This window comes from Brachycentrus maculatus, unplaced genomic scaffold (assembly GCF_059751285.1).
Source record: "Brachycentrus maculatus isolate JH-2025_06_01 unplaced genomic scaffold, ASM5975128v1 h1tg000122l, whole genome shotgun sequence".
In the NCBI taxonomy this organism is placed as follows: domain Eukaryota; kingdom Metazoa; phylum Arthropoda; class Insecta; order Trichoptera; family Brachycentridae; genus Brachycentrus; species Brachycentrus maculatus.
The window spans coordinates 1044163-1069659 of NW_028280875.1; the positions used below are offsets into that span (position 1 = coordinate 1044163).

Here is a 25497-nt window from a genome sequence, read left to right on the forward strand (position 1 = left end):
ATGTACGAATAGTGAAATAAGTAAGGAATGCAAAGCTGAGATAAGCACTATCGATAAAATTAAGAAAGGTGTGTTGAGATGGTTTGGACATGTAGAACGAATGAGTGAGGAAAGAACGGTAAAACAAATTTATGAGGCGAATGTTAGCGGGAAAAGAAGCAGAGGAAGACCGAGAAAAAAATGGCACGATCAGGTATGCCAAATACTTGAAAGTGGTCAGGTTAGGAGTCGTAACAATCGGCGGGTATGTATGAGGAGATGCATGAACGTGGAAGAGGCGAAGAATGTTTGCAAAGACAAAGTGGTGTGGCGTTCTATTCTCTCTGCCTACCCCTGCGGGAAGCGGCATGATGGTTAGTTAGTTAGTTGGTTTTTAAATTTCTATAGCAGTGAAACCCAGCGTTGGGACTCTATGCGTAAGTTTACCTTTACACAGTAAAACATTTTTTTTTATTTAAAAAAATTAATATTTGTGTTTTTATTATTTACACAAATGTTTCAATTTCATACTATTTCTATGAGCCTAAGCGGCTTATTATTAGAAATAGTTATCAAATTGTGCTAGAGTGGGTTCGAACCGAGAAACTCCGACTCTAGAGTCCGCGACACTAACCACGGGACCACAGCCCGACACTTACTCATATATTTTTTGGCTGTGTTTCGTTACATTAGAAATCAACCGTGAATCATTTTTATAGAATAGACCCAATAAAGTATTACAAAAAAAAAAACATCGGTTTGTTGAGCTTGGCCGAGTTTCAAGAGTCGTTCAAAGATATTGTACTTGAAAATGAAAGTGATACTTGACGATTTTTTGTCGGAACAAGTCGACTCTAATTGTAGACTTTTATTAACAGGTAATAAGTGTATTCAAACGTATTTGCATACAACGTATGGTACATACGTGAAAAAAATGTACTGCTTATATTTGTAGACAGTAATAAAAAAGAGTTATGACGGTTTTTTATGGGCATATCTTAATGGGATACAACGTAAGACAGAATTCATTCACCGACCTACCGCCGTGTAACACGTCTCTCCACCCCCGATTTTTTAAAGAATGTACAGTATATTAGATATTTTATCATGTTTGTTTTAAAATATATATCGCTCACTCCTTTTAACAACGTCATATAACAAAAATCGACAATTTTCAGTTGTATATGCTTTCGGAATGCTCAGAAAATGTACTATATCCCAGCAAAAGCGGCATATTTTTAACTTAATTTTTACCTATTTATTGACTTGGCGTTTAATTTGTAGAACTCCATTTTAATTTATGTATTAATTTTAAATCAAACACAGATTTTTTGAGTCTACTAAGTTGTATTTTATTAACAAAAAACACATAAAAAATTATATTGTGACAATTGTTTCGCCTTGTTAGGGCATTATCAAACGAATGTCATTCGTTTGATAATGCCCTAACAAGGCGAAACAATTGTCACAATATAATTTTTTATGTGTTTTTTGTTAATAAAATACAACTTAGTAGACTCAAAAAATCTGTGTTTGATTTAAAATTAATACATAAATTAATTTTTACCCGCTACAAGGCAGAATGTGTTGCTTTTTGCATTTTGAAGAAAAGGTATCGTTTAATTATTTTTTTAAAAATACTAAATATTTTTCAAATGTAATAAAAACATTCAGGTTTTACCTAAAAAGATCTGTTGCACGGTAAAAAGTCAATAAGTGGCTCGATATTTATTTTTAATACATTTTATTATATTTTTAAACTTTAAAAACGACCTCCTGAAAAATCAAGTTATTTGATACATGACGTTGTTGAAAGGAGTGAGTGATATAGAAACATATTTTTACATTTTTTTAAAACTCCTAACCGTTCAGTTACTCTTTTCTTTTCAAAATCATATAATTATATCGAAGAAAAACTTTAAAAAATTAATAAAATGTTTCCTGGATTTAGAGAAAAATATGTTGCGAATACTGAGCCTTAAGCCATTGCGACAGCTCAACTTGCCGAAATGGCTGAAGATTTTTCGTAAAATAATAAAAATATTCAGCGATCGGAATGTACACATAGAATTGAGATGTCGATAGTAAATTCCAAATGTTTGTTCAACACCAATAAGGAAAACCTATGGATGGGTAGCCTGGCTCTACAAAGGGAGGGAAAATGGGCTCTATCGCAGGATGTGGCGTACTCGTCTGCTTTCCACTTTCACCGTAATTATACCCGGAAAAGTTTTATCGGTCACGGCTAATGACGTGTCCCAGGTACTCCAACTTTCCTCCGTCAGATTGAGCCCGGCAATCGGTGAGTTTTCCCAACTCTACCTAGAGCTAGTACCTCTTAAAGCGAGATAATCGATGGCCCAAAACATAATTTTCGTCAAACCCAGGTAACACTTATTATTATTTATTTTATTATTATTATTATTTTTAAGTTAGCTTATATTACATAATATAAACTATTTTATACACTTAATTTACTACATCTACATATATATATTTACATTTCCTTACAGTACACAAAACATTTACTTTTATATTCTTTCAGATTCCTTTCATTCTTCATACATTCAGGCATCTCATCAAACATTTTTAAACCCTTATACATTTAACAATTTTGCGACTCTGTTTTTTTTTTCATAAATGGCAGTCTTATTTGATCTTTTTCCTAGTTAAATGTTCATGACAATTTTTGTTTAAAACTATTTTATCCTTAAAATATTTTGGTAATTTATCGTTAAAAAATTTATGTATAAATATCAGCAAATTAAATTTTAATCTCTTTTTTCATAGTTGACCAGTTTAGTTCTTTTCTCATTTTTTCTACATTATTATATTTATTTTTCTTAAGAACTATTATCATCGCACGCAATTGAAAATTTACATTTAACGTACATATAATTGAAAATTTTGGTTTAAAACACCGTTTCTGTCTTGAAAAAAATCTTCAAAAAAGAAAAAGGTTATTGAAAGATAATGAGTTCAAAAAAGTGAGTCTCTTCTTCAACCCTTATCCGCACCCGATGGTGCTTAGGGCACTGCATCATATGAACGCAGTGTTATCTTGATCTTTGACACATGAAGGAAAGGTGATCAGCCCTCCACTTAAGGTAAGCAGTCCAGGGTAATATATAATAAATGTTAGAGTGAAAAAATCACTTTTATTTATTTGGCCACTCCTGGTAATCGAACCCGGTACCTCCAGTACGATAACCGAGCGTGCTGACCATACACTACGGAGGCGGAAAACGGAGTTTAAAAAAAAGCAATAAAAAATATGTTTTAAATATATATTCTAAAATAAATGTACGAGGACAACACTGTAGCTTCTCGCGCAGCCGTTCGCGTACTGATTTTGAATATTTGAGAGTACACCCTTAAGGAATCATATACATACAGTTTAATAATAATATAAATTTACCAGGAGATAAGAAGGCCGTTAGGTTGACGCAATTCTCGTTATTTTCTTGATTTTTGAACATATTTTTTCAGCTTATAACATACCTGAAACAAAAGAGAAAATAAAAATTACTTTTAAGAAATTACATTATAATGGACAGTCACTATCTTTACCATTATTTGTTTCCCTGGAGTAGTATTAAGATGGTAAATGTGGCGGTATATTACTAGATAAATAATAAAAAAAATAAAAATTAAAAAGTGGTTAAAACAAAGTTGTTTAATTTTATACAGTTTATAAAATGTGCCAAAAAGTATCTGCGAAAAACATTCAAGAAAAGATAAATAATAGTTAAACCGTAGTATATACAGGATGATGATCGGCTTATCGATACTGGGCTGCGTTTACATTGATTTTAGGCACATGGAATACAGAGCGACGGTAATTTACTAGATAAATGATAGTTGAACCTTCGGAAAATGCTGATCAACTTAACGATACTGGGCTGCGTCTGCATTGATTTTAAGCACATGAAATACAGAGCGACGGTAATTTACTAGATAAATGATAGTTCAAATGTAGAATATGTAGGATGCGGATCGGCTTAACAAAAGTGGCCTGCGTTTACATTGATTTTAAGCACATGGAATACAGAGCGACGGTAATTTACTAGATAAATGATAGTTCAACTGTAGAATATGGAGGATGCGGATCGGCTTAACGAAACTAGGCTGCGTTTACATTGATTTTAAGCACATGAAATACAGAGCGACGGTGATTTGCTATAAACATGATAGTTAAACGTTAGAATATAGAATATGTTGATAGGATTAAAGATACTGGGCTGCGTTTACATTAATTTAAGGCACATTGAATACAGAGCGACGGTAATTTACTAGATAAATGATAATTGAACTGTAGAATATGGAGGATGCAGATCGGCTTAACGAAACAGGGCTGCGTTTACATTGATTTTCAGCACATGGAATACAGATCAACGGTAATTTACTAGATAAATTATAGTTGAACTGTACGATATAGGGAATGCGGATCGGCCTAAAAACTTTTTAATGTGGACTTTTCGTTACAAGGTCAAATATTAACGGGATTTCTGAATACGGATATACATCATAAATATGATGCGAGGATCTATTGATATTGTTAATACGAATAAAAACAAAAGTAGTATTAATCAGTCTTGATAAAGAAGCGGTTAGCTTCGAAACCGGTAGACTTTATAATCAAGTTATAATAAAATATTTATTGTGATTTTAAAACAAAGGTACATATTACAATGATTAAAGAAAACACTTGTTTTTATATCACTTGAGTTTTATTAAAGACTACTAGTTTCGGAAGCTAAACTTCCATCGTCAGGTCTGAATAATGAAACAAGTGTTTCTTTAATCATTGTAACATGTCTTACCATAAAGTTAATGCCGAAACAATAAATAAAAAGTTACATATTAATTATAAAATGGAAAATCGCAAAAGTTAGTGCTTCAAATATAAATTATACAAATAAAAGTACAGATATAAAAACAAAACTATGTTATTCTTTCTTTTATCTTACAGAAACATATTTATTTAGCCTTATTTATAAACAGGTATTTCTTTATATATAATAATGTCAATTCTCGACAATCTAATTACTTGCGATAAGAGCCAATGCATAGTAAAATTATTACATTTTATTTCATTATCTATAAAATTCTCGTTGGTATACTGACTACTCAATGATTCATTTGTCTTATTTGTTCATTCGTCTACGTAATATATAGGAACACTGGCGAGCTTGTTGCATTAAAGTGATACCTTCCAACCAACCCAACCAAAAACAGACTAGTAATAGATATTATTTTTTGACATTTCATCAAATATGAAGAAGGATATGAAAGTCTGGGCATTAACGTGGTTGACACGTGTGTAACATTCACCAATTCTACCCATTATTGACAACCATACTACTCAAATTCTTGGAAGTTCTATATATATATGAACCAATTTAGAAACGTTGTTCTTGAATCACTAGAACTTCACTAGAGACATCTATTGGTGAGATGAAAATAACCTTTTATTCAGCAGAAACTCTTTTATTAGTATGTGAGATCCAAATCCGATTTTGTGAACAAGTATTTGCACGCACTCAAAATGTTGTAGTAATGGATGGACGAAAATAGTGAGCAAATACTGATTTTTGTACATTTAATTGAGAAAATCATTTTAAATTAAAAAGGTTTACATAATTATAATAATGTAAATTTATTGTACTGTAAATTTGTGAAAATAAGGAAGTATGATCAGGTAAGGAGTAAAGGAGAGAGGGTAATTATTCAAGAAATGGATTATATTTGATGGACAATTAGGGCTCCAAGGATAGGTAGTGATGTTTCAGACGTTTCTAGAAGGTTCTCAGAGAATGTGTATTCGCAATTTGTAGCGTAGATATAGTGTGTTTGACATTTTAAAATATGAATTACGATATTTTCCATAATATTGGCCAGGAATCGATTTTTTTTTAATTATTTGCAAAAATAACAAAAACCAACTGTCTATGTGGTGTTTCATTTACACAAAGAGAATCTAGAAAAATCATTTTATGCTCAACATAGACTATGATGTTAAATCTGGTAATTTACCTGATCTCGGTAGTGCAAAGGGGTATATCTGTCAAATTTTTCATTTTCTACTTTTGTTCCACGAAATGTCTAAAATAGTGTATTCCATAATCTGGCAAAAGGATATAGCTGTAATTGCAATACTTATCATTATTAGTTTTATTAAGATATGTACGTATAAAAATACATAAAACAAATAAGTTATTTAATTTGTAGTTGCAATACTTATTTATTTTTATTGAGATATGTATATAAAAATATGTATATAACAAATGAGTTATTTAATTTCACAAGTTTATTTTTGCTCTCCTGTATAATTTGGTCTGAGACAGATATACCCCTTTGCCCTCACACTACCGATCTATGGTAATAAATAATTAATTAAAATAACTGAATAATATAAAACAATCTGAATAAAAATACCGATTTGCGAATTTGATAATGCTATTATAATTATAACATAGTTAGGTAGGTAATTGATGTGTAATAAAATTTAATTGAATAAAATACGATCCGACCGGTGCTGCCTCCATCGGCGAGAACGGAATACTCCAGAATTAAATTCTATCTCGGTATCGAAACAAAATAAAAGTGGCACATAATAATATAAACACATCGCGCAGAAAAGCTCCCATCGAACCGTTCAAATATCCCACGACCCACTCAATAACTCGGCACCTTTTTATCAAGTGTCAACGTAAATTCAAAAGCGATAATTTACTATAATAGCTTCTCGACTTCACCGACCGCACAATGTTGAACGGGACAATCGAATTAATTACGCGGCGCAAAAATGTACCTTTTCATCATATCGATTGTCTTTTTTGATGATGCAATTGATGTTTACCTTTTGATTGTGTCGGCTCATATACAAACAGGCCGTCCGCGCGAGGACTGAGTAAACGTTACGCTTTCTAAAACTGGAGTTACCGAGGAATCGATGCTCAGAAAATGGTAATAAAAATAAAAGCATTAAATATCAATCTTTAAAACAAAGAATATACGTCAACATGCGAGTTTATTACTTTTATTATAGTTCGAAATAATCAGATTACTGTCATACCTCGCTCAGTCCTGTGTATAGTCGAAATCCCGGGCTGTACGAATCAACGACTCGACCAGATTTCCACATGCGATTGATTTTGAAAAAAATGTGAAAAATGCACTGACTATTACAACCCAATTTTCGGAAACGAAAAAAAAATCCAATGTATAAACCGTATTTTTTTTTTTTTTGGAAGAAGAATTGCGTGTTAAGTGGTAAGGGTAATATAATTTATTGAAGCAAATGGAAACCTTACCGTCTTTTCAACATAAAATACTATGTATAAACGCATTTAAATCGTATCTTGTACATCCGGTAACACCTAAAATAAAACTAACTAACTAACTAACTAACCATCACGCCGCTTCCCCGCAGGGGTAGGCAGAGAGAATAGAACGCCACACCACTCTGTCTTTGCAAACATTCTTCGCCTCTTCCACGTTCATGCATCTCCTCATACATACCTATATATCCCAGCAAAAGCGGCATATTTTAAACTTAATATTTACCCGCTACAGGGCAGAAAGTGTTGTTTTTGCATTTTGAAGAAAATGTATTGTTTAATTAATTTTTTAAATCAACTAAATATTTTTCAAATGTAGAAAAAAAATCAGGTTTTACCAAAAAAGATCTGTTGTTGATTTTTAATACATTTCATTATATTTTTAAACCTGAAAAATCAAGATTTTTGATAAATGAAAGGAGTGAGCGATATGCATATTTACTATGATAACAAAAAAAATACACAATCAATTAAAATATCAAACATAAAAAAACATATATCAGGCGATTTAATCAAATAAATACTGTTCATTTAAACGACGTGAAAAAAACCACCGGCGGATACAACCTTCAAATTATTTTTACAATAATCTGACAAAAAGTGACTTTTTATACGGTTACTAAACCAAATCAATCGGGTCAAATACCTGGTTCCTTTTTATGATATATTCCGATATCGTATTCAGCTTTTTGAACCCCGCAGACCAGTCGGAACATGGACTGAAAATTACAATACCAGTCTTTGGAATGACGTCAAAAGGGTAAAACTGTTCGCTCGCGTTCAAAACGCACGCTTTGCGAACAATTTGCCATGTTTTACGCGGTGGCGTCGGCGGAGCGGGCATGTAGTACGCGCCACAACCTAAGGTCAAAGAACGAAAGAACCGCGTTGTCTGTATCGGTAAATTTAGGCTGTTTGTTTTATATCGAGTTAACTTTAATCGTCAGATTACGCTGTGTAAATTATTCGCAGTAACTGCCGGATTGCAGTTGATCATACAGTTATGAATAACATAATCGTAAGGCGAACGCCGTCAAGGTTCGGCCTTGTTTTTTTTTATATAATTTATTTTATATAAAATTTGCAGAAGGGTATTGGATTTTGCAGCTAGAGACGTCTTGTAATTTGGACTTGCAGTTTTATCGGGTTGGTCGGTTGAAAGGATTATTGCGTCATTCACGTACCTACCGGGAAATCACAGGACTTGTTTCATATCCGTTTAAAAATATGGTTATGTCCGTAACATGAGTTGTCCGTAACTGGAGGTGTGTAAGAAAGAACATCGTCTCAGTGGTGTATTCATTTAAGAGATTTATTTATTTAAATTTACATGTCCATGACAGCAAAGCCAATTACAATGTACATGCATTCATATATTCAAGCGCAGGAGTGATCATCTTGCCTTCTTGTAGCTAACGAGCAAGAAAGCACTGCATCAACATGATGCAGTGTTATATTGATGCACCATTGGGTACGGATAAAGGTTAGAAGACATTCATATACACAGGGGCGTGCCTTCCACACAGGCAGAAAAGCAGTACCTACCCTACCTTACTAAGTACTACCTATCTCTACTGCCTACCCTAATCAATTCTCTGTGCACGCCACTGTATAAATGTATTTTTTTTAATGCACAAAATAAAATAATTTAAAGTTTTAAAGAAAACATACAAAAATGAATAAAACGTACCAACAAAAAAAAAGAAAATCACCAATATAAATCATATTAATAATCTGAGAGGAATAGTCTAGATCTAGTAGTGCTGAGATGAAACAGATCCACCTCTCTTAGTGGTGTGACCTCTCTCTCTCTCTTTGTGGTCCGTTCACAGAGGCCAGATCAATTGTACGATGGATCTTTCGTCAGACGAAGATGGAAAATTGATAAACAATAATAAAAATGGACACTTTATACAGCACTGTCTTTGTGAAAAATCACCTCAAGGGCACTTCACAGTTTACCTCTAGACGATTGCGCAATCCAATCAGTGTCCACGGGTAAAAGTGAAAGTGAAAATTAAGATTTAATCTGGTTACTATTGATAAGAGATCCGGAAACGGACGCGAGTTTATGTCTCAAAAGTTTGAAATTCAGCAGAAATCTGGATCAACGACTTATGCATGGATTCTTTTTTTCTTTAAAGATAAATATTTGTTCTTTTTTGACATCTCATCAAAGATGAAGAAGAATATGGAAGTCTGGGCATTTACGGGGCTGACGACCGTCATAGGCTGGTTTAAGTGATCACTTCCGTAAGAGACCGTCATAAGGTGGTTTAAGTCAGCCCCGTAAATGCCCAGACTTCCATATTCTTCTTCACCTTTGATGAGATGTCAAAAAATAATATGAAAATAGCTCCTGTAATTGGAGATAATCCAGATTTGTGAACAAGTATTTGGACACACTCAATATGATGTGAATAAATATTTGTGTTTTTATTATTTACACAAATATTTTCATTTCATGCTATTTCTGTGAGCCTAGCGGCTCATCATTAGAAATAGGTATCAAATTGTGGTAGAGTGTGTTCGAACCGAGAAACTCTGACTTAAGAGTCCGCGAAACTAACCACGGGACCACAACCCGACACATTCACTGATAATTTTTTTTTATCCCTTCGGTCCAAACTTTTTTTAGCTCGTTGGAGAAGAAGAATTTTTGTTGCAAATCGTAAAACTTACATATTTTGTACATTAAAAGCATTGTTAACTTTGTGGTATGGTAATATAACACTCTCCTTATCATTCATCGTTCACTTTGTGTAATACCACTTTAATTAGTGTTCATTAAAGTGGTATTACACAAAGTGAACGATGAATGATAAGGAGAGTGTTCAAAAAACTTACGTTCTCTCACTATTTCTCTGATACTACATGACTGGTTTATCGATATTTTTCTTGAATTACGCTTGTTTTGTGCCCATAGATGCACCAAAAAAAATTAAACCTGAACATAGATGGAGAGGAATATGGAAGTCTGGGTATTGACAGGACATATGATCTGCCAGTGTTTTGAATCGCCTTTTCACTCACAGTAAAGACCGAGTCTGCAATCGATTCGACTCAACACGGGGTTTATATAGACCGATATCTGGTCACCTTATGGGGCACACTTAATTACATTTGGACCTGCCAAGATGCATTATAATAGCGTCGGGGTTCCCAATTTTAGCAGGTAAAAAAATTATGGCCAACGTTCGTGCAACGCCGCGTCAGTGTTATTTCGTTTATAAGTCGTTATATTGTATATTGTAGATTATGTATATATGTAGTAGTCTACATATATACATAATGTCGGTATTACAATGCATCACAACCGTTAATTCATTACCGATCTATCTTGTCTCTTAATGAGAAAATTCAGTACTTCCAATAAGAGTAAAAATTAATTGTTTTTTTTTTTACAAGAATGTTAATAATATTAGTACATAAACTCTGTCTAACATGCATGTGTTAAACATTTTGTGTAGTTTTAAGTGTGTAAATAGTGCTATGGTAGTGAAGGGTAGTATTGTTTGCATGCTGTGGTAGTGATTGTCCTGACGAAGAGACGGGTACGTCTCGAAACCGGTAGACATAAAAATCTCGGTGAGTGGTTATATACTAATATTATTAACATTTTTGTAAAAAAAAAAATGACTAACCACAAAGTAAATGCTTTAAATATTAATAATATTGAGAATAAAATGATAATAAATTTGGATAGATGAAATAAGGAACTAATATCAAATTTTATTAATTGATTCGGCAGACGCTTTGTGTTATTTTTTTTAAATTTAAGTTTTACTAAGATAATACCACTCTTTCTTAAAATCTATTGTGACACGTATTTCGATCCATTACGCATAATTTTCATTGCAATGCGGTGTTGGAGATAGTGGAAATGATCAGGAGTTACGTTTTGATTTTTTTTCATAAATATCATCTCACTCTCACCATTTCTCGCTACTGGTGGAAGTCTATCAACCAATTCGTCTGGAATACACAGCTCTTTTAGATGCTCTGGAAATACATTATTTATCGATCTATACACGAGTAGACAGTTTATGCTCAACCCTTTCGGAAAAGCGTAACCAGTGCAGTTGGTAAAGTAGAGATCGCTCACTCCTTTCAAGAACGTCATATATCAAAAATCGTCAATTTTCAGTTGGGCACGTTTTCGAAATGCCCAGAAAATGTACTGTATCCCAGCAAAAGAGGCATATTTTTAACTTAATATTTACCCGCTACAGGGCTGAAAGTGTTGTTATTGCATTTTGAAGAAAAGGTAATGTTAATTTTTTTTTTAAATATACTAAATATTTTTAAAATGGAGAAAAAACCTTCATGTTTAACCTAAAAAGATCTGTTGCACAGTAAAAAATTCAATAAGTGGCCTGATATTTATTTTTAATACATTGTATTATATTTTTAAACTTTAAAAACGTTCTCCTGAAAAATCAAGTTTTTTGATTTATGACGTTCTTGAAAGGAGTGAGCGACATGAACAATATTTTCGAACCCATGCTAAAAAATTGGCATTTCAATAAATGCGTATTTTTTTTCAATGTGAGAAAAAATACTACTTTTAAACGTGTGACGTCACAGGTGTCCCATTTGCGAACTGTGTGCACCACGCGGATATGTCGACCTACAAAGGACAACAGCGTCTTAAATGTGTATGGGTTATACGTACTTAAATATGTATTATATACTAAGTATAATTTTTGCAAGGTAGCGTTTCTATTCAATTGCCTCCCTAAACACGGGCAGTAGGCTCGGCAGTACCTATTTTTTTAAGAGACAGAACTTGAAATAACATTGATTTTTATAGATGCTTCTTTATTGGTTAATTTTTAACAATATCAATCTGATTTATTATATCGGACACTGGATTTTTACTTAACCTACGGACGAGATGTCGCTGATCGCTTAATTCAGCCTAATGCCAGGTCGTTAGCCCTCGAATGCTGAGACTTCTATCTTCTTTCATATAAAAGGGAAGAACGATACATGTTTCATATCAAGTTGACAGACCTTTAACCCTTTGGACGCGTAAATCGACTATAATCCATGGCTTGTAAAAGCTATGGACTATAGTCTATGGCTTTTACAAGCATAAATTATGGTCCAAATTTAATAAAAATTAAGTTGCGATTTTACGTACGATGGGCTTTAGGAAAATGACAATTTAGCTACTGATTAAAAAATAACAAGTCTATAAAATGACAGATGTCACCATGTTTGGAGGAAATAATGAACTCCAAATTACCCGGAAAGAAACTAGTCTACCTGCAGAGTAAAAGTGAATGGATGAGATAGGAGTATAAATAACGATAATTACAGGGTACCGAGATGTGCTACAAACACAATACGACGTTATTAATACGCCAAACACGCCGAGAATCGGGAAAACGAAAAATAATTAAGTAATGAGGAAGGCCACCAAATTTGGGTCATTCCTGATATTGTATGATAAAATATAAATATTGACTATAGAACGCGTGAGGGGACCGAATTAGAGATGTGCTTAATTGTAACTGTTTCGATTACCCGATTGTGATGAAATTTGTTACTTTTTTATTTTTATATTTCTTTCCAGCTTAAGTTTTTGATCATATACATATACATACATTACATTTACATACATTTGAAGGCATAGCCACCTAAGAAAAAAACTTTAGTTAATTTAATACTGATTAGAATTTAAAATTCAGAAATCCAAAAAAACCTAAATTCTAATAATAATTTATTAAATAATATATTGTTTCAAAATTCTTCACCTTTGCTTTACATTTTTCCTTTGTTTTCAAACTCTGCCCCTTGACTAAGCCCCTTTCCCTAACTTTCCCCTCTCCTTATTGATAGAACAATTTTATATTTTAGTTATTATACAGACCAGAATGATGGAAGTTTAAATTCTGAAACATGTAGTCTTTAATAAAAACTGAAGTGGTATAAAACAAGTGTTTTCTTTAATCATTGTAACATGTCTTACCACAAAGTTAATGCCGAAACAATAAATATAATACTGATTTATTATTAAAATAAATATAACGCGAAAACATATTTTAAATAAATATTATTTCTTGAATGTATTTCGCAGATATTTTGTGGCACATTTTATAAACTTTATAAAATTAAACAACTTTGTTTTAACCACTTTTTTATTATTAGTACACTTTAAGCAACCGGTTTCGACAAGAACCTTGTCATCATCAGGGTTTGTTAAATTCTAAAACATTATAATACTCACAGTTAATTACATTCCCTTACCAAAAACATCCATACACTCCGTACACTATATGAAAATATAAATATTAGACTGTAAAATGTGGAAGGCACGCCCCTGGGTATAAATATGAGAAGATGATTAACAAGTGTCTTTTTTTTTATTTGAATCTAATCGAGTCCCCTTCTAATTTCTTGATGGTGTATTATTTTCATTGTCTTGTTTTGCGTCGCTTTTGAATATTGTGACTTTGGTAATCAACACGTTTGCATACATAATGAAATCAATTAATATCAATATACGGTTTATCATTCGGTGTTCGGTCATTGATACGTACGAAGCAAACATTACATCAATTATTGCCGTTGATTTCAAACAGAATAACGATAAAATAATTACCAAAACCGGAATACATCAATCAAAAACTAATTTCATTTCTAATCGCACTATCCGCGTCATATCTTTCCAATTTAATTAACATGAAAACGTTATTCGTTATCAATCAATCATAATTTTCTCCCAATAATGGGATTGCCATTCACTGTGTGTGATTCCCATAAGCTCACTTAGGGGTAGGCAGAGATGACACTGCATGCATAAAACTAGGGGAATGTACTACATGCATAAAGCAGTGCCTATCCTAACTTACCCGCGTGACACATCGCTCACTTCTTTCAAGAAAGTCATAAATAAAAAAAAACTTGATTTTTCAGGAGAACATTTTCAAATTTTAAAAATATAATACAATGTTTAAAAAATAAATAACTAGCCACTTATGGAACTTTTTACTGTACAACAGATCTTTTTAGGTAATACCTGAAGGTTTTTTCTTCATTTGAAAAATATCAAGTACTATATTTAAAAAAAAAATTAAACAATACCATTTCTTCAAAATGCAAAAACAACACTTTCTGCACTGTAGCGGGTAAATATTAAGTTAAAAATATACCTCTTTTGGTGGGATATAGTACATTTTCTGGGCATTCCGAAAACATGCACAACTGAAAATTGACGATTTTTGATTAATGACGTTCTTGAAACGAGTGAGCGACCTAAAAACGCAACCAGTACCTACCCTACCTTACTAAGTAGTACCTAGCTTACAGTACTACCTACATCTACTGCCTACCCTAGTAAGTACCTACAGTATCTACTCAATGAATTAGGGCCACCCATTATTTTTTTGAATACTCTGAAATCTTTTGGATTATTACATTTATTTTACATAAATACTTTAAGTTTTTTATTGACATCTAATATCATGTATATTACCTTCAATAATATGTAAAATATACCTGGATTATTTAAGCGTTTACAAAATTTTAAACCCTTTTTCTGAGAAAGGTCCCTAATTAGCACAGGTAGACAGATAGTTGAAAGTTCAAAAAAAAGCCCTATCTCATTTATTAGTGAAGTTTCTTGAATTCTGATTGTTGTTTTGTTCAGAGAGGTTATATAGTTATCGTGTCTTGTGAAAAAAACTTAATTTTTAATTTTAGTTCATAAAGTATAATTTTTTTTTGTAAACACAAGTGTTTTTTTTGAAAAGGACAAAATGGGAAAAAGTAAAGACATTTCTGAGGAAAAAAAGTCTAGTGTTATAGTGCTACTGAAATTAGGAATACTATCTAATAGAGAAATTTCAAAAAAAGAAAACGTTTCTCGTCAAACAGTGGACAAAATTTCAAAATCAATAAAAAATCAGTCACCCGCCACCAGCAATCAGCGAAAGAACTGTCGTAAGATTAGAAAAACAACACCGAGGACTGATCAAAAAATCGTTCAAAGTGCCTTAGAAAACCGAAGTGCATCAGCAAAAACATTAAAAATAAAATTGGAAGAAGAGGGTATAAATATATCGGTATCAACACTGAGGCGACGTCTTTACGAAGTAAATCTGAAATGCAGGCGCCCTGTAAAAGTACCAAAATTGACACCACGAATGAAAGCGGATCGATTAAAATGGGCCAGGCTACATCGAAATTACTCGGTAGATGATTGGAAAAAGGTATTTATTTAAATTGAATTTTCAACATATCATTTTAGTCAATAAACTTATATATTTGAATTAAACTTAAATTTTCATTATTTTTCAGGTCATCTTTAGTGATGAGTGCCGGTTAGAAGCCGTGACAGAGAGCCGTCGATTCGTCAGGAGAACACCAATGGAACGTTACAATGAGGCCTGTGTGGTTAAAGTTATCAAACACCCCCCTGCAACAATGATATGGTCATGTATTATTAACAATTTACCTGGGCCGTTGTTTTTCGTGGAAGGAACAATGAACCAAAATTCCTATAAGCAGGTCCTCGAACGAATTTTATTGCCCTTCTACCATACACTCGACCCAACAGAAGGTCCATACACCTTCATGCAGGATGGGGCACCTTGCCACCGGGCTAAATCAATAATAAAAATTTTGTCTAACAAAAATCTGCCTTTGCTCCCCTGGCCTGGAAATTCTCCGGACCTTAATCCTATAGAAAACGTATGGAGCATGTTAAAAAATAAGGTATACTCATTCCCAAATCCGACAGTAGACTGTCTAAAAAAAAAATTCAAAAAATTAGGTCAGAAGACGAAGAAATAAAAAACACGATAAAACAGTGCATTTTAAGTATGCCAAAAAGAATTGAGGCAGTTATTTCTGCCAAAGGTGGAAATAATAAATACTAACTATATTTATATGAAAATATATGCATAATTTAAGCGTAATAAAGTGTTCTTGTGTAAATAAAATTCAATGTTGTTTTATTCAAGGTTTTCTCTGAGTTATTCCTGTTTGAATTGAGAAATTGCGCGAAATTCTGCGTGGCCCTAATTCATTGAGTAGATACTGTAGTACCTAGCTTACAATAATAACTACCTATATTTCCTACCATAATTTATTTTTCTGTGCAAACCACTGCATACAGCAAACTATTGTATATATAAAAGATCGCCATATCACCCTGTATTTGAAAATATTCTTCGCCTCCTCCACATTCATGCATCTCCTCATACATACCCGACGATTATTTCGACTCCTGACCCGGCCGCTATCAAGTATTTGACATACCTGATTGTGCCAAATTTTCCTCGGTCTAATGATAATAATTTACTAACGGATCATTGTTAACTCTTACCACTCTGTAGGCCAGACATTCTGGCCCGTATGACTCTAGTAGGCAGCTCCGTGGGCCACAATGTCTGGCCCGGCGCAGGCATAACTGATTTCTCTATTACCCAAGTATATTCTACCAAAAAATATTTCAGATAAATACAGTTAATCTTAATTGACATGGTCATACGAATTGCCAGACAGAGTGTCCCAAAATTAGGGAAAGAAAATATTTATTTTAATGATAGTAAAACGTCGCATTTTTTTTATTAGAGTAGCTGATCAGTTGAGAAAAAATGGTCAGAGTGGAAAGGGTTAAAACTAAGGATATCCCACATCCATTATAAGTTTAAAACATTAATTACGGCCCTTGAGCCTTGGCCAGTGGGTTAGTGTGCCCGAAGGGAGGAAGCAGGTACGGAATTCATTAAAGTTCGTAATAAGCGAGGATATCTGGCCCTAATATCGTGAATGTCCGTGTTTCTAATTCCCTAAAGTCAACAGTGACTTCATTAACGCAAATTCGTGCGTGTGGCACGCACGGGATGACTTACATAGATCGAGGATGTCCACCTCTGTGTACCGGGGCCAGTTTGTGAATCTACAAGGGGATAATTTCCTTCGAGTTCAGAATCAGGTATGCCAAATACTTGAAAGCGGTCAGGTTAGGAGTCGAGGTAATCGGCGGGAATGTAGGTACTTCTTACCTACGGGGTGGTGCATAGGGCACTGCATCATATAAACGCAGTGTTATCTTGATCGTTAACACATGAAGGAAAGGTGATGATCTGCCCTCCGCTTCAGGTACCAGTCGAGGGTATTATTGAATAAATATTAGAGTGAAAAAATCACTTGTATTTATGTGAAGGATCACACATTATTTAAGTGATATTTTTCCCCTGGGAATCAAACCCGGGGACCTCCAGAACGGTAGGCGAGCGTGCTGACCATTACCAATAATACCTACCTATATCCACTGTGTATGAAAGTGCAGAGAAACCAATTTCCGATTTTATTATAACATATTGAGCTCGTTGATAGAATGCATACTTTGTCAGAAAATGCATCATGCGAAATCGCGGCCCAAACTAATGCAATTTCAGACAAAATGGACAAGAGCGCTTCCTTGTTTACTTTGCGCCTCTCGAGTCCGCCATTTTGCGGGAACCCGCGCAGAAAGGCACCGGCATTTGAGTGATGTAGGCGCATGCGCTTGTATTGTCGCGCTCTCTTTCTGCGCGGGGCCTTCCAAGATGGCCGCCTCGTTCGCCGTCTGACATTACTCCCCGCCAATTGAGACATTCCACTTTTGGCACGGCTCCAACTGGGAACACATCTCTCCCATCTTAGTTTACTATTGTAACTACATATTGGCCCATCCACTACGATAGCATAATATTTATTTTATTCAAAAAACATTCGTAACGACTAAATAATCGCGCATAATGATAACTCGCGTCTTTCCGATCGGTAGGTAGGTACCTACTTATCTAATTCGGCAAATTCGTAAAAGCGTAACAAAATAAACTCATCGATTGAATTAATTTTTATTTAATGATTTTTATTTATTTATTATACATACACAAGTAGGCAGGTATCATTATATATACTTTCGACCACATTATAGAGAACTCCTGCGGGTTTTTTTCTCGTTTGCCAATGAGCACTTCTATATGTGTCAGATTGTAGTCCCGTGGTAAGTGTCGCGGACTCTTGAGTCAGATTTCTCGGTTCGAACCCACTTTACCACAATTTAATACGTATTTCAAATAATGAGCCGCTCAGGCTCACGAAAATAGTATGAAATTTTTGTAAATAATAAAAACACATAAAATTATTTTTAAAATAGATTTATATTATCCACTGACACTTCGTGGTGGAATTGCATTTTTAATTTATTATTAGATTAAAACCAATATTTTTAGCTTTTCCACTTTTTTATTTGACCAGCGACCGGGTTTCGTCGTTACCGACATCATCAGACCAGTCTGATGATGTCGGTAACGACGAAACCCGGTCGCTGGTCAAATAAAAAAGTGGAAAAGCTAAAAATATTGGTTTTAATCTAATAATAAATTATTTTTAAAAAATACGGGGCTGGGAATGAGATGCTGTGTGTAAAGCTCAAAAGATGTAGGTACCGACTGCTAAAAATATGAGTTTTTCTTATCGTCGTACATTTTACGATACTCCCGTATATTGTACATGAAAAAAGTTAGTTAAAAATCATAAACTCGGACATAATAAAAGACAAGACACCATTATCACTATTTTCTATACAAGTTTATTGTTATATACATACATATATATATATATATATATATATATATATATATATATATATATATATATATATATATATATATATATATATATATATATATATATAAATATAAATTTTGACAAAACCTAGTCATTTAAGTAGAAGTACATTGTCCGGATTTACATGACGCAATTCGCTTTGATCGGCACTGGGCACAATCATCCATCCCTACGAAGTGGAATTTTATGAACGAATCAATACTAGAAACATTTCCCGCCGTAGTAAAGGGGGATGAGGGAACTTCACCCAGACTTTTAATTAAAAAGTCAACGAACTTACCCTTCCGCTACCGATCCGACCCGACTTATTTAAAATTATGCCAGTTTCAATTGTTGCCTCTGTTGATACGTTAAAATATATCTTAAATTTCCTAGAAGATTGAAATTATCGACTCATTTTTTGGTATACTGAATTTTATTACGTATACTTATTTTTTTTTTTTTACAAAAATGTTAATAAAATTAGTATATAACCACTCACCGAGATTTTTACGTCTACCGGTTTCGAGACCTACCCGTCTCTTCGTCAGGACAATCACTAACACAGCATGCAAACAATACTACCCTTCACCACCATAGCACCATTTACACACTCAAAACTACACAAAATGTCTAACACATGCGATTTTTGGTCGACCATATATAATAATATACGTTTAACCTCGGCTCGTAACGCATGTCTGTATTGAAAACTATAGTGCATGTTGGTCTTCGGGTCGACCAAAAATCGCATGTGTTAGACATTTTGTGTAGTTTTGAGTGTGTAAATGGTGCTATGGTGGTGAAGGGTAGTATTGTTTGCATGCTGTGTTAGTGATTGTCCTGACGAAGAGACGGGTACGTCTCGAAACCGGTAGACGTAAAAATCTCGGTGAGTGGTTATATACTAATTTTATTAACATTTTTGTAAAAAAAAAAATAAATAAGTAAAAATGACTAACCACAAAGTAAATGCTTTAAATATTAATAATATTGAGAATATTTTATTGCGTATAGTTAAGGCCCAATACTCGATAAGATAAATCGCAATTTGACTCCCAGGTCAGTCCGGCATCCCGAAGTTCCGCTGAGTATAGTCGGTGAATGGTCGTCAGCGGTCTTCCGGGGTGAATACATGTGAAAACATCCGGAATGGTAACATGGGTTGGGTAGACGCTCGACTGCGAAACTGGCGTTGCGAGTTCGATACCCCGTCAATTGCAAAATGAATCCAAGAAAGATTTATTTTCAATTGGTCTGGGTGTTTGTGATGTATTTTTCACATTTACCTTCCCTATCCTCACTATCCTACCTGCAGACAAGCTTCTAAAATAGAAGCGGGTTATTCCTTTAAATAAAATTAAAATTAAAAAGTAAACGTTATTTTTTGTTACTGCTTAAATAAACTCCGTTTTTATATTGAAAAAATAAGTTTTCTTTGAAATAAATATATATTTGGTTTTAAAAAGAAGAGTAATTAAAAGTAAGGAGTTTAAAGAAATGACAATTTTTTTCAATATAATAATAATTATAAATTTGGATAGTTTATAGAGCGCCATTTTCGTAAAATACTATCTCAAGGGTTCTTGATATAAACGTATTCTAAAAAAAATGTGTGTGGAGATACGTTTAGCCTTTCGAATTGTACGTTTGCGAATAGAAAAATGACAATTTTTAATGGATAAAAATAGGATCAGGGGATGTGGATCAGCCGAATCTCTTGTTGTGTACACATTTCGTTACACGGTTACCGACAGTGACCATTAATTCTACGAATCACCCTACATCCCTATTATCCGTGATATTATTTTCTCGAGCATGACGTCATTATTACACACTCATTACATTAAATATATTCAATTGAAGTAATGTGCTCGATGGACGTCAGTTTGAAAGGCTGAAACCGTTCCGAGAACAAAACTAGTCATTGACACAGTGTAACACGCCACATGGTAAAATAGTGTTCGCGGAATACTCTAACGAGGATGTGTGAGTTTGAACACATAGAAAAGATAATAAGTATTGTTCAGAATACACTAATATATTCTAGAGAATATGGTAGTTTATTCTGAACAAAAAAATATTTAAAAAAATATATATTTGTAAATTTCATATGATGTATGTATATTATATAATATAAGACAAAATTTATTTAATCCACGGGACTTGTTACAATGTACCTTAAAACGGGACTATCCTAAAATGTAAGACGCGTCGTAAGGAAAAGATTTTGTGAGAAAAAAATCACATTTACCAAAAACGTTTACTAAAAACATTTTTAAATAAGTGCATCAAGTTTTTTGAGAACTTTATATAAAAAAAACATAAAATATGAGTTAAATACTGAGATAATTGTCACTACATTGTTTACTACGCTAATTGTCACTACATTGTTTACATGTATTGCCTCGGTACTCGGTCCGTCGTAAATTTTACGAATATCCCGTGTTAATTTAGTTAGTTAGTTTTATCCCGTGTTAAATTTGTCCTTGTTGGCGAGTACAGTGGATAGATAACGCAATAACTATGCAATATAGTTAACTTCGTCACACGAATTCAGAACTATCCTAAGTCGCAAACAAGTCAATTTCGTTTCAATTCGTGTATTAGCTGTACCCAGCAACGCGTTATTGTAGCTCGATCTGGTCAAATGGAAAAGGTAAGCAGACATTTCTGTATGGAATATTCTAGCAGCTATCGAGAAGTGCGCCGTCCGCCATGAGTTCTGAACGCATGCGTTCTATTTTTCCGCCAGGTATTATTTTAGTGATTATAAAAAAACAAATATTAACTAACTAACTAACCATCACGCCGCTTCCCCGCAGGGGTAGGTAGAGAGAATAGAGCGGTGTCTCCTAACCTGACCACTTTCAAGTATTTGGCATACCTGATTGCATTATATATATATATATATATATATATATATATATATATATATATATATATATATATATATATATATATATATAAATATATATATGGATATGTATATATATATATATATATATATATATATATATATATATATATATATATATATATATATATATATATGTATATATATATATATATATATATACACACAGAATTTAGTAGATTAAACCAAATATTTTCTATTATTATTATTTCAAGTAGATTTACTAGTTTTTTTTCCAAAAGTTTAAATTTCCATAACGTTGTCACTCTTATCTGTTAGTAAAAAGAATTAATAGATTTCGTGACTTAACTTGTAGCTATAATCCGAGTTATTATAAATCAATTGACCCTTTTTCTTGATTAAATCAAGAGTTTTATGGCAATTTAACGATCGATGTTTACAGTATTCGGTAACATCGCCTGACGTTATTAGACATTTCGGGGTTGTAAAAACTGAATTTACTAACTCCAGCGGTACTTACAAAGATTTGGACATGTCCAAAATAATGGTAACATAAAACAAACTTTTTAATAATAATAAAATAATACTATTTCTCCAACAGGTTTCGTCTGATATATTATATTCTTTGGGGATGCCTAGATTTACTAACGAGAGATTTACGAATCGACACAGACATTTAGGTGATAAAGTAGATAAGGGGTGGTAAGGTAATGAGGTTAGGTTTGTGGGAAGGGAGATTAGTAATAGGGATAATTTTTTAAATTATATTGCGCACAATATTGTCCCGTGGTTAGTGTCGCGGACTCTTGAGTCAAGAGTTTCTGGGTTCTCTACCACAACTTGATAACTATTGCTAATAATGAGCCGCTTAGCCTCACAGAAAAGCATGAAATTGAAGTACATATTTATGTAAATAATAAATAAAAAACACAAATATTTATCTTTATGGACACACTAAAAATCGCGTAAACTAATATCTAATTTAAAAGGTACCGTTGAACGGGGCTACTTGAACTTTGATGTGTTACTTGAGCCCAGTACAAAAAAGGGATTCAAATCTGTATTTGGTCTACAATAATGAACGTATTGTACCAATAAGTTTTACCTGTCAGGAAAACAACGAATAATGTCGATACGTTCATTATTGTAGACCAAATACAGATATAATATTTTTTTGTACTGGGCTCAAGTAACACATCTAAGTTCAAGTAGCCCCGTTCTACGGTACTAATATTTGTTACAGCGAATGTTCATATATTAAACGTTCGTAACTTGAGAACTGCCTTTTTGTAATATGTACGATATACGAGTATAAAACTACTCTAAGTATATGTAGATTGGAATTTAAAATTTAAAAAAAAAACACGAAAGCGTCACAACAAGCCGGCTCGCTGCTTATCTGCTGAACATGAGATTTGTTCGGTGTTAATGTGAAACCATTGAAAACAAAATATTTTTGTAAACAATCTGTTTTCATTACACAGTTTGATAAGGATGAAACCACATCGAGTATTGCGGCTTTCCAGCCGCATCGTTGTCAGCAACGAACATTTTGAGTGATTATATTTAAAAATATATAATCACTCATATTACACTTGTAAAATACCACTTAATGAGTTTTATTTCAATACACAGGAAAAGTTTCGAAAACTTCAGATGTATCGAAACTAGTCGTGTGTAATGAAATACAACTTATAAAGTGGTATTATACAAGTGTTATTATTTTTTTAAATCAACATATTCCAAGAAGTTAATGCGGAATCAATAAATAACATTTTGAGTGTGCCCAAATACTTCTTCACAAATCTGAATTATCTCCAATTAGTTCTTCAAACCCTTATCCGCACCCAAATGATGCATAGGGCACTGCATCATATAAATGCAATGTTATCTTGATCGTTAACACATGAAGGAAAGGTGATCAGCCCTCCGCTTCAGGTACCAGTCCAGGGTAATATTGAATAAATATTAGACTGAAAAAATCACTCAGAACGTTCATACTACGGAGGCGGACAAATCTCATAAATTAGACTTTCCATATTCTTCTTCTTCATCTATGTTGAGATGTCAAAAAATGATGTAAAATTTAATCTTAAAAGTAGGTGACTATTAAACCAACAAATTAAATCGTTTTATTGATTGAGTACCCTTATAGACTGGTAGGTGCATGGCAAATTATTTGCCAATGAAAAATACAATATGACAACATTAAACGAAGGTTTTGGGAATTGTATCAACAAGGGAGGAGAATGAGAAGCCGGCGGTGAACAAGTCATTGTTGAGGAGAGAATATGAATGAAACGTATTTCTTTAGGAAAATGTACAAGGCAGGGTAAACAGGGGAAATTGTTGGCACTCCCCTCCTTCGAATAATATCGGATTGAGTTCATTATATAAAAAAAACATAGAAAACAGAGTAAACTCATAAAAATATTTCAAACTTTTTTTACTCGCACCATATCGGACTCCAAGGTGTTTTAAATTAGTTATTTTGAATAAGAAAGATAGCAAGATAAATAGCGCGAGAGAGCGTGAAAACGCTTAAGGCCCAACATACGATAAATCGCAACTTAATTTTCTTTAAACCCGGGTAACATATGACGTAATTGATTTTTTTTTCTTAAAAAACACCGGTTTTATATAGAAAAATATGTTTTATTTCGAAATGATTGTATGGTTTGGAAAAGAAAAGAGTTATTGGAAGATAAGGAGTTATAAAAATATATAAAAATATTTTTTTAAATATGTTTTCTAAGAAACAAAAAAATACATACATTACATATTCTTAAGAAAAAAATCGTACGTGACATGACGTCCGGATCTCAGCGCAGACAGACGCTTAATGAATTATATAATTGTGAGTGAGGCCTTAAACTCTGTGCGTACATTACTGTGACACCACATGACGTTTGTGGAACAATAATATTATCAGGCACATATGCATATCCTATTTTGAATAATTAAAAGTATTGCTTATATTGAATATGGCGTATTTCAAAGTTCGTCCAGTTTTCAGGTACGTAAGTCGAGAACCTCCACTTACGAACTGTTTGCCCTGGCGACAGATGTTCTTCGAACAATGCTTGAGCAAATATTTATCCAAGGAGTTTTGTTGGAATCGGCAAATACAAATACATAATATGCAAGTATACATTTCGATTGTGATATTTATCACGATATATCTATCTACTTTAATTATTGAAGAAAAAAACACCATTGGGCCATTTTTTGACAAAATAAATATTCAATTTTTAGTTTTGATAACATCGTTTATGTGAATTTGAGGAAAATTGTTTTAAAACGAGGCGAATACATTTGATTATAATTGAATACACAACTTTATTACTGTCAACATTACAAAGTAAGATAACAATTGATATCAAATATCCCCTTAAATAAGTACTGATATTTTTAACAATGTTTTCAACCGATTCTTCTCGAATTTAAGTAAGGAACAGTTTCATGTACATTTTCTTACCGTGGATGTGGTGAGTCTTAACCTCTGTCATTCCTCGTTTTACAGAAATAGAATATTTAAACATTTTCGTGTCTGTTATAAAAAAATATATATTTGTAAGTATTAACCAAGACTTCAAATGTTTTTTTTTCTGTGTATTATTTCGTAAATTGTCTCCGGCATATTTTGCTTTTGTATAGAACGATTAAAGATTTACGTAACATACT

The 25497-nt window shown here is 33.1% G+C and overlaps 1 protein-coding gene across 2 annotated transcripts in view; it reads right to left on the reverse strand.

The window, feature by feature from the left end:
* Positions 1 to 25497, reverse strand: part of LOC148309488 (uncharacterized) — a 179632-nt gene that overhangs the window by 146622 nt on the left and 7513 nt on the right. The window lies entirely within an intron of this gene.